A 12,201-nucleotide genomic window follows, 5' to 3' on the forward strand; every position below is an offset into this window, starting at 1 on the left:
GAGAACTATCCTATATAACTATATAACTATATCCCATAATAAATGGGAAGATTTAGCACTCCTTGAAAGGAAAATCATTTTTGCAACAAATCATTTTGTCATAGATCTTGAATCCCAAAATTGTATATTCTATTAATGTACTCCATGCATTTATAAACAGTGAGTATTACAATGGTAACTCATGTCCATCTCATTATCAAGTATATTTTCAGGTGATTCTAGACTTTCCAGTCTTGAATCATGGAGTTAAGGTGGCATATTTTATCCATCCACCTTTTAACCATATTTTTTGTCACCATATATATTTAGCAAAGTTCTTTTGTCTCATTTGGATTCTTCCAAGGTTTGACCTGTACCTATTCTTGAATGCTGGTTTTAGATAATAGGTAATTATTCTGCATCTTCCCTTACAACCTGACATGTGGACCTAGAGGCCACATATGCAACCCTTCGACTGAATCCAAAGTTTACAGAACACATCCTTTTATTGTGGACATGAGGACCTAGAGGGTTGCATGTGGCCTCAAAACTGCAGATTCCCCACCCTTGGCCTAGAGTATTCCATTTGGACAATGATTTTATATTCAAGGGTAAACAGCTCATTCCAGGTACAATTCTCTTGGGACTGAGTCATCATTGCTGGACATTGCTTACATATGTTTGTCATTGAAAGCCAGATGGTCACTGTGATGATACAGGAGGTAGAATTCATTGCATACTATAATCTTTAGTCCAAAAAACGTTTAAAACTTAATCATAGCCTCTGAGTTGGAACAGACCTCATACAAATAATCTCATGCAGCCTGGACCTGAAGAGGAATCTGTTCCGTGACATCTCTGACAAATGGCCATCCAGCCTCTGCGTAAAGATCTACAGTGTACAGGAGGAACTCACTGCTTCTTGCGGCAGCCTATTCTACTCTGTGACAGAATACAAAATTTCTTACAAAGTGTTTCTTTTGTAAAACCATAATATGACTCTTTCCAACTTCTACCCATTGTTCCTAGGGGCTGCTTTATGGGGCCAAGTAGAACAGTGCCACCCCCTCTTTCATATGACAGCACTTCAAAGATTGAACATTTCCTTAGACTGAACAGCAAAAGATTCTTTCTTCAATTTACCCTTTAATGTATTTCTTCATCAAGCTGGCCACCTTCTTCTCTGGATCCCTTCTAGTTTGTCTGAGAATCTTGGATATGCAGCTAAAAGGGACCTCAGAAACCAGCTAGTCCAACCCCTTCATTTTATAAATAGGGAAACTGAAGCCCAAGGAAATGACTTGTCTTAAGATTACACATGTAGTAAGTATCAGGAACAGGATCTGAACCCAGGTCTTGAACCGCCTATTCTTTCTATTGCACCACACTGCTAGAAAGGTGAAGTGATTCACCCAAGGTCACTTGAGTAGTGGGTGGCAGGTCTGTGTCTTCTGACCTCAACTCTAGTTTTCATTCTCATCCTTTACACATTGTGATACCCAGAATAGAACACAAACTGGATACAATCTGATACGAATGAAGGGGGGGATTTGAACAGAGCACAACTCTCACCTCCCTCTTTCTGGAGGCATCCTCTATCAGTCCTAGAATTGCATGAGCTTTGTCTTCATTCATGCTGTACTTCCTTGTTTTGGGACTTCATGATGTCTCCCCACCTCTTCCAACTGGTACTTGTGAAATTGATTGTTTGAACCCAAGAATGACTTGACATTGATCCCTGTTAGATTTAGCCCATTGTTTCACTGTTAGATCCTATCAGGATCTTTCTTTGGATACTGACTCTTTCCTTCAGCTTATTACCTGTACTTCTCAGCTTTGCAAATGTGACAAGCATGGCTTCTGTGACCTCAAGAAATGGCTGGGAATGTCAAACAGCATAAGGTGGAAGACAGTATGCCTGGTTTCTACGAGAGGCCCCTTTCAAAGTTGAAACCAACCCATTAACAACAATCCTTTGGGCTTGGTCACTCAATCACTTCTGAGTTCACTTACCCAGGCCATCATCCAACCTGTGTCCCCATTTTGTCTGGATAATATGAGTGGGAGTTTTTAGATGTTTTACTACAATTTAAGAATACTTTGTCTACAATGTTGCCTTAATCAACTAGTCTGACCTGACTTATTTTTTAAATTATTTATTGGAAACTTTTGTTTTTATATCACAGTAATCTCTGGAAGAATCACAGCATTCTGTGCTTAGTGGCACAGTGTATAAAATGTTGGGTGTAGAGTCAAGAAGACCAGAGTTCAAAATCTGGATGCAGATGCTTACTAGTTGTCTGATCCTGAACAAGTCGATTTAACCTCTGTCTGTCTCAGTTCCTTCAACTATAAAATGGGAATAATAACACCTACTCTACAGGATTGTTGTGAGGATCAAATGAGATAATAAAGTAAACACAGTGCTTGGTACAGAGGAGGCACTTCAAAGATTTTTGCTTCCCTTTTTTCCTCCTTTTCTTCTCCTTTACCCTCCTTATTTTATGAGAAGGAAAAACAAGCATAAATGTCTGATATAAGTGTCACATCTAAAAATGTATCCAGAATTCTGACCTAATATTCCCTCACCTCAGCACATATCTCACATTGGATGGGCAGTTTGGTACTGTGAAAAAGCACTGTATTTGGAATCAGGAGCTGTGTTCAAAATCACCCACAACTTTTGCTAAGTCATTTAACTTTTCTGTTCCTCAGTTTCATATATGCCAGATCACACTCAAACAATAATGATTATTGGATCCTCATCATAGGGAAACCTAAAATCTGTTCTTGACTGTGCCTTTCCACATGTTTACCTACAACTTAGATGAAAATAGATGACGTGTTTATCAACTTTGTGAATAGAGTGAAGCTGATAGGAAATGTAATATATTGCAGGGTAGAGTCAACACCCAAAAAGATCTTGAAAGGACAGAATGATCAAATCTAAAATTAAATTTAATAAGAATAAATTAAATTCCTATAAACTACTCCTAGATTTCAATTTGTATTGGGTAAGAGGAACTACTTATCTGAGGAAAAAGTAGATTTAGTGTAATAGGATCATAATTTAGTGCCAGAAAGAACCTTAGAAGGAATCACATCCATCCCCCTTATTTTACAGATGAAACTACCCCCAAGTGACTTGGTAGTGATCACACATAGTAAGTGATTGAGATAAGATTTGAACTGAAATCTTTCTGATTCCCAGGTCTATTCTCTGTCCACTTAAGTACATGGCATGGCAACCTAAAAAGCTGGCTTGGTCTTAGGTGGTATTGAGAAGTATAATATCTGCAATGTCCTATGTTAAGATTGCATCTGGAATGTTGTGTTCAGTTCCAAGCATCACATGATAATAAGGCTATTTGTCCAGCTGGGTCAGGTCCAGAGGAGGGTGACTAGAATAGTAAGACTGTCATTGGAGAAGGTTTGGTTGAAAGGACTAGTCATGACCTTTATACTGCCTTTTCAGATTCTTTTTTTGTTTTCACCTTGAAGAGAGAGGGCAGTTAGTGTTGCAGTGGACAGAACATCAGGCCTTGAAACAGGAAGACCTGAGTTCAAATCTGACCTCAGACACTTACCACCTGTGTCTTCTCAACTGTAAATTGGGAAAACAATAGCATCTGCTTCCCACAGTTGTTGTGAGAATCAATGGGATAATATTTTTAAAGTGCTTAGCACATAGTAGATGACATATAAATGTTAGCTATTATTATCATCATTATTAATAATTATAGCCTATCTTAAATCTGACCTTCTTGTTACCTGTAACTTTCTTTTAATAAGAATAACAAGTATGAATCCAGAACTTTAAGGATTGTGATGTCTTATTTGATCTTCATAATCAGCCAGGTAGGTTCTTTGATTCTTTATAGATGAGGAAACATTCTGATGGAGATGAAGTGATTTGCTCAAGATCACACAAACTAGCAAGTACCAGAGGCAGAATTCAAACTCAGGTCTTCTTGACTCCAAGTTCAGAACGCTAGCCACAGCTACCTGTAGTGATGGTGGCAGTGGTGGAGTTTCTATAAAACTGAAGTTTTTATATCATCAATAAATATTAACTAATTACTCTAAATGATATCCATTTCCAATCTGCTTGGGTTAATACCCTGATTGAAGAACTGATTTATACCACTACTCCAGTTTGGTTATAGTTGGAACTATAAAATCTAAAACAGCAGCTGCCAAATGGAAGGCTAGACCATGGCTCACCTAAATTAATATTTGCAGAAATATTTTCATCATGCACACAAGGGCAACAAGAAACATGTCATAAGACCCTGGATCATGTTACCTCACAATGCATGAAACTTCATTACCTACCTCTTATTTTCCAACATTTTATAGAGAATCAACAGGTAGAGTATATGCACATAGTAAATCCTTCTAATTTACATCCAGATGCACTTTGATGGTGAGTTCAGTGTAAAAATAAGTATAGGAATTGATGGTGAAAAAAATATGTTGGAAGATAAGACTCAGGGTCAAGAAAGGATGCATGTTATTTATGCTTCAAAGAGGAGTTGAGAAGAGCTGGACATGGTAAACACTGAATAAAATCTCCCATATACAATAAAACACTATTAAAAAGATTGGAAATTAGTTACTGATAGTCATTCGGAATCAGCTTTTTGTATATAATCACACCACTGATTTAGTTGGAGCAAAGATCAAATTCAACACCAAATTAGAAAAATAAAAATACAAATGAAACAGCTCGAAAATGACTAAATAGCCCATTGAAACTCAAAATTGGAAATTGATAAAGGAATAAATACTAATATCAATATTAATATTAATAATGTTAATAAATATAATATAAATAGTATATTAATAATAATATTATTAATTAACATTAATATCACCATTCCTTATGGGATTTGTTGAACTTAAGCAACAAAAAGCGGATACTACTATGAGAATGTGAAAAGGAAAGGAAACAATTTCAGTAACAAATGAGTCAAACAAAAAAATGTGATATGCAAGGACAATATCAGCTTAAAATATACCACCATGACAAATGTATGCTATTGCCCTGATCAATTTAAAAATAGTCATGTACAAAATGTTAGAGAGCAGTATCGTTAGTTAAAAGTGCTAGTTCTCTCCCTCTATCACTACCTTTTACTTAACTACCTTGTGTTTATTTTGTATTACTCTATGAGTACTTATATATAGTATACATTGTTTGCTATAACAAAATATAAGCTCCTTGTAAGTTGGTAGTTTTATTATTTAAAATTTGTATCCCCAAAGCCTAACACAATGCTTGGCATATAGTAGGCACATACTAAAGATACTAGAAGTGGTACAGTGAACAATTCACTTTGAAAAGAGTTTGCATAAGACCAAATATATCCAGCTCATCCTTACAGCATTTGAAGGTGAAACTGAAGTGAAGGCAATGGATAAAAAATAATGGTGAGTGTGGAGGGAGTGGAATCTATCACCTTTTCTAGAACAAGTTATATTATTCATCATTGACAGCAGACCTACCATATTTGTGATGTCACAGTCTCGCATGTTCAGAATGTGGAAGCAGAAATTGCAATAAAGAGAAACAATGGCAGAAAGAGTATCTAGATGATACTAACTTTACAATACCAAGGAGGTACTTGAAGCAATGAAATTTTGAGTATATGAAAGGATATGTATACTTTTAAGATATTTAAAGATGAGAAGGTACCAAATAAATGGGGGGAGCATGGCATTATTATTACTCAATAAAAAAGAATAGAATCCACATCAATAACTACCAATCTATGTGTCTGTTTTCCTCAACTCTAACGCACATGTATGTATGTATATTTATGAGAATGTATTGTTGTTTCGTTATGTCCAATTCTTTGTGACCCCATTTGGGGTTTTCTTGGCAAAGATACTGGATACTCCTCATTTTACAGAGGAGAAAGCAGGAAAACAGGGTTAAGTGATTTGCCTAGGGTCTCACAACTCCTAAGTAGAAGGTCAGATTTGAACTCAGGAAGATGAATCTTCCTGACCCCAGTCCCAGAACTCTATCCACTGAATCACCTAGCTGCCCTGTTTATGAGATTATCATACATTCATATCAAGGGCATCATTAATAAATATATGAAAAAGGAAACCCATGTTTTCCTAAATAATATTCTTCAGCAGAACATACCATTATAATTCAAAATTATCTGAAAGGTGGAAAGAGTACATGATGCCATTTCATTTGTTGATTTGATTCAGCAAAACATAATAACCATTTACAGCCTCTGCTTTTAAAAAAGTGTATGCCTTGTGTGCATTAGAGTTATACTTGATTTCTCAACCCAAAGATAACTTTTTTTTCTCTGACCCTCTCTGGTTATTAATATGAAGCAAAGAATAAAAAGAAAATATGCTTACCAAAGATGTTTTCCCTGTCATGGAAGGTAACTAGTAGAGAGTACAAGTGGAAAAAGGATTTTCTGCTGATTGTGGGGTCTTCCAGTTGTTTTAATTGCTGATGATTTTGCCTTAACACAATCGAAGACATTTGCAGAGACTCCTGAATGGCATTCACAGTTATTTAAGAGTTCAATCCAATAATACACATGAGAAAAACAAGTAAAGGATAGGTAGGTATTGTTTAAATTATGTGTATGTAGATAAACTACTAATATGTCTGTATACACACATATGTATGTATACCCAAGTGCTTATCTACCTATTCACTTAAGTACCGATGTTCTTAAGCAAATACTTTCCTAAGTACATAATTACCTATATAACTAAGTACCCAAGTACCTATGTACTTAAATACTCAAGTACTTAAAGGTATAAATAAATAATAACCTAATTGTGTAAGTAACATACCTAAGTTCCTAAGTGCCTGAATGGTAATAATTACCTAAATCTCTAATTTCCCAAGCATTTAGGCACTTAGGAAACTAGGTACTTAATTAGGTACTTGAGTATACAGGTACTTAGGTAATTAGGTGCTTAGGCACTTAGGTGTATAGTCTTTAGGTACATAGGACATTAGGACATTAGGAAATTATACACATGGGCTACTGGAGTTTTTAGGCAGTAGGCTGCCTTGAGTGTTCTTTTTGTTTCCATAACTATATTTACCTCATCTGTGTGACAAGCCCTGGGACTTTTATTTCTACACCTCCCATAGCTTTAATATTTGTCAACGTTTGTTTAATTGAAAAGAACAGAAAATTAGTAATCCTCTCCTTAAGAGATGTCTGCTTATTTTTGAAGGTCAGCCCCTCTCCCCTTTAGCCATCTGTAGCTCCTGGGATTAAAAAACCTGAGAAAAGTAAGAAACCAACTTAATTAAATACATAGTCAATCAAATACTTAGGCATGCTACTTGCTAGCTGTTAGACTTTTGGTCAAGTAACTATTCACCTCTGAACCTCAGTTTCTTTATTTGTAAAACTAGGGATGTTAGACAAATTATTTTTCTTATGATTCCTGTGACTTAAAACCTATCAAATGCCCATAAGGTGAATGACTGACTATTGCGCTATAGGCTAAAGAGCATACACAGTTTCTTATCTTTGCTCTGAAGAACTTGAAAAATCTCATGGAGGTTTTACCCTACACTCAGCAAATTGGCAAAGGTGACAAAAGATGGTTCCAGTCAATGTTGGAAAGGTTGTGAGTAGACAAATCAATGCATGGTTTGTGGAGTTGTGAATTAATACAACTGTTTTGGAAAGAAATTTAAAATTACACAAATAATGTAAGTAAATTGTCCATCTCTTTGACCCAGTGATCCCATAAGTAGGCTTACACCTGAACAAAGTGATTGATGAAAAGAAAGTTCCCATATAAACCAGAATATTTATAATAGCTCTTTTTGCAACAACAAAACTGCACATCTACTGGGAAATGGATAAACAGATTATGGTACATAAACATAATGAAATGTTACTATGCAATGAATATTGCATAAAAAAATGAATATGATGACTACAGAGAAACATGGAAATGCACGAAGTGATGCAGAATAAAGGAGACAGAATAAAGGAACTAACCACAATGGCTACAGCAATGTAAATAGAATAAAAACTTTTTAAATGATGTTGGAAAATTTAAAAGAACATATATGGCCCCTAAGAAGAGATATGAGAAGACATCAGTGAGAGTGGAATACGTATATATATATTCAAATATTTTTGGATGCACTGATCAGCTTTGCTTAATTTTTTTCTCTTCCTCTTTTTTCTTATTTTATAGGATGGCTATAGGGAAGAGAGAGAGAGGAATACAGGAGGAAATTTAAGTGATAATAACAAAAGATATCAACAGAATTTATTTTTTTAAAAATCTAATGGAGGGGTAAGGTGAATCTAAGCAAAAAAAAATCTGTTCTTTCCAAGGGTCATATTAAATCATGGATTTCTAGATAGAAAAGTCTTTAGAAGTCATCTCTGCCTTGGATAATAAAGATCTAAGACCAACCAAGCTGCTTAAAACAGAAGCCAATGGCATGCATGTTTAAGAATACAGAAACATAATTATCAGTCTTAACAGGCTAAATCCACAAGTTGTAAGAGAAAAAGAGAAAGTACAATTGCTTCTGCTCTTTGTCCTTCATTCTCAAAGAGGACCATGACACAGGGAAGTGATGCCATGACATTCAAGTGATTTGGATTTAAGTGAGGCAGGGCTGTGCAAACTCACCAGTCTTACTTTCTCCTCCAGAGCCATCTGGTTCTGGTAGCCAGATGTAGATCAGAACAATTGGAGAAGGCCTAGGATGCAGTAGGGGATCTTGACCTTTTCAAGCTAAGATCTTTAACAGGTCTCAGTTTCACTGAGGCAGTGCCCACTCAGTGATCAAGGTTTAATAAGAAATGAGGCAAAGAATGACCTCTTTAAAGAAATAGATCTGGGAGGGAAAGATGGACAATGTACAGGGTCATAGATTTAGAGATGGGAGGGACCTTAGAAGGCATCTTTTTCCAACCTACCTACCTACCTCATTTTACTGATGAGAAAACTGAGTCCCAGAGAGGAGACATGATTTGTCCAAGGTCAAACAGGTTTTAAGTGGCAAAGCTAGAATTTGAACCCAGGACCTCTTACTCCAGATTTAGCATTCTTTTCTGAAAGTTCTTTTAAATACCATGCAGTCTTGGTTTTACTTTTCTCAGGTTTTTAAATCCCAGGAGCTATATAGATGGCTAAGGGGGAGAGGGGCTGGCCTTCAAAAATAGGCAGACAAATCTTAAGGAGAGGATTTCCAATTCTCTGCTCTTTTCAATTTAACAAACGTTGACAAATATTAAAGCTATGGGAGGTGTAGAAATAAAAGTCCCAGTGCCTGTCACACAGATGAGGTAAATATAGTTATGGAAACAAAAAGGACACTAAAGGCAACCTACTGCCGAAAATTTCCAGTAGCACACCATTATAATCTCTAGGATGAAATATTAAATTCTCTGTTTGATATATAAGACTTCACAGCATGCCCCCTTCCTGTCAAATTGGTTTTCTTACTCATCTCTTGGCACTCTGGCATCCAGGGGTATTTGTCATTCTTCACATATGATGCTCCATGTCCCAGCTCCACCTTTGCATTGGTTTCTCCAATCCTACTCCCCACTCCCTGGATGATCTTCCTCACTTCTACCTCTTGGAATTCCTGGCTTCCTTCAGGATTGAGCTCAAACGGTCACCTTCTAAGGGAGACTTTTCTTGTCTTTGCCCTCTCCCTTCCCCACTTCCCTTTACCCCAGCTGCTAATGCCTTCTACTCTAAAGTTACCTTGTATGTATCTACTTCGTAAAAAGAAGTTTCTCATATACATCTGTTTATGAGCACATGATGTTCTCAATTAGAATATAAGCTCCTTGAGATCAGGGACTTTCACTTTTGTCTTTGTACCTCCAGTGTTTAGCAAGTGCCAGGCATTTGTCAAACAAAGAGTTAAATGCTTGTTGATTAATTTGAAAGACAGTCTCTCAAGGGGGCAGACAGGGAGAAAATTAGAAGTGACTAATGTGAGACTAATGAAAGCTTCCAGACCTCCAGCTGGAGCATTTGAGATTTTCCTGGACTGAACCTCCTTGACAGCTCTTGATTCTCAGCCCAGTATGCTAGGCCCTGGGCAGCCTAGAGGACTGGTGTTTCTGTGCCCAGTTCAGTGAGCAGCTTCAGGAACTCTCATCCCAGAGACACAGTCAGACAACTGGTGAAAAAGAGATTACAGGGGGACCCTGAGCTGACACTGGGCAAAGGGACACATTCCAGATCATCATTCTAGAGTAGAGAGAAGTACTAGTGCTTGCAAACTACAGGGGAACAGGAGCCTGGTCACAATTCCAGGCCTACGAGAAGCACTCTAGAATATGATTTCAAGAAAGCAGGGGCGCTTTTTGGGTAAAGGCCAAAGTTCAGAACAAAAGAACAGTGACTGCATCTCTCCACAGTTCACACCACCATGGAAGCACTGAAAACTTAATAGATCCCAGAAACAGATCTGAAAACAGCACTTTTCCCATCCTACTCTGGGAACACAGTCCAATATTAACATAAAGTTAAAAGTTGAGAAATAACCTGAAAAAAATGAGCAAACCACAACAACAACAAAATAACCTGACCATAAAAAGCTACTATGGTGACAGAGAAGATCAAGACACAAAGGTAGAAGACAGCAACATAAATACAGCTGCAAGGGGAAAAAATGCAAAGCCTAACAAAAATTTCTGAAAAACTTAAAGAAAGAGATATTAATAGCAGAGAAAAATTGGAGATAGAAATGAGAGTAATGCAAGAAAATTATGAAAAGAGAATTAAAAGCTTGGTAAAAGAGGTACAAAAATATTAGTAGTCCTTCGTGAGGAAAGAAGACCAAAATGACATCACTATGTTGGGGTCAAGGTACAATGTGTCTGACTGGTTGATCAGACCAATATGAGTTCAGGAGTCTACGTAGATGGCATGGATGTGAGTTGATTATGTTGGGATGATCTAAAAAAGGAGGAGAGGGTGAGAAAGAAGGTTCTACCACAGGTTTGGCACAGAGTCCATATGAACATTTGGAATGGAGATATCTCTAGATTTGTGCATCTCACATTTCCTTTGGCATACTGTGATTCTGCTTTGCTCATTGAGCACACTGCCTTCTTTGATGACATGCCATGCTGGCAAGCCCTATGCCAGTGTTCCCCATGTCTCACAATTGATTCTGAAGTTCTTCAGAGAGATCTTCAGAGGGTCCTTGTATTGTTTCTTCTCACCTTTGTGTGAGTTCTCTATAAAATAGTCTTTTTAGGCAAATGTATATTTGAACAGTATAATCAGCCCATCAGAGTTGTGCTCTCTGCAATAGTTTGAATCCTTGGTAGTTCATCTTGAAAAGGACCTCAGTGTTCAGTACCTTATCTTGCTAGATGATCTTCAGAATCTTCCTAAGACAATTCAAATGGAAATTATTCACTTTCTTGGCATGGCACTGGTAGATTGCCAAGCTTTCATAAGCATATAACAATGAGATCAACATAACAGTTCTGTAGACCTTCAATTTGATAGGCAACCTCTTCTCTCCTATACTTTTCTTAGGAGCCTCCCAGACACTGAGCTAGCTCTGATAAATGTGTACATCAACCTCATCATCTATGTGTACATCCCTGGAAAGTTTAGTGCCAAGGTAAGTGAACTTATCCACAATAGTACAAATTTCTCTATTTAAAAAAAATAATAACTTAAAAAAACAGAATTGGTTAAATGGTAAAAAGAGGCACAAAAATTCACTGAAGAAAAGAATTCTTTAAAAAGAAGAATTGACCAAATGGGAAGAGAGGTACTAAAGCTCATGTATGAAAATTGCCCTTTAAAAATCTGAATTGGGCAATTGGAAACTCCATGAAACCTCAAGAAACCATAAAATTTGAAAGAATGAAAACATAGAAGAAATTGTAAAATATCTCATTGGAAAAAAAACAACTGACTTGGAAAATAGATGGGGAGGGATAATTGAAGAATTATTGGACTAGCTGAAACCCATGATAAAAAAAAAAATCTAGACATGGTATTTCAAGAAATAATCCAGGAAAACTGCCCCAATACCTTAGATCCAGAAGATAAAATGGAAATTGAAAGAATCCACCAATCACCTCCTAAAAGGGATCTCAAAAATCTCCCCGGAATGTTATAGACAAGTTCCAGAGTCAAAGAGAAAATATTGCAAGTAGTCAAAAAGGAGTCATTCAGATACCATGGAGGCACAGTCAGGATCAC

The sequence above is a fragment of the Notamacropus eugenii genome, chromosome 1 (assembly GCF_028372415.1).
Source record: "Notamacropus eugenii isolate mMacEug1 chromosome 1, mMacEug1.pri_v2, whole genome shotgun sequence".
Classification (NCBI taxonomy): Eukaryota; Metazoa; Chordata; class Mammalia; order Diprotodontia; family Macropodidae; genus Notamacropus; species Notamacropus eugenii.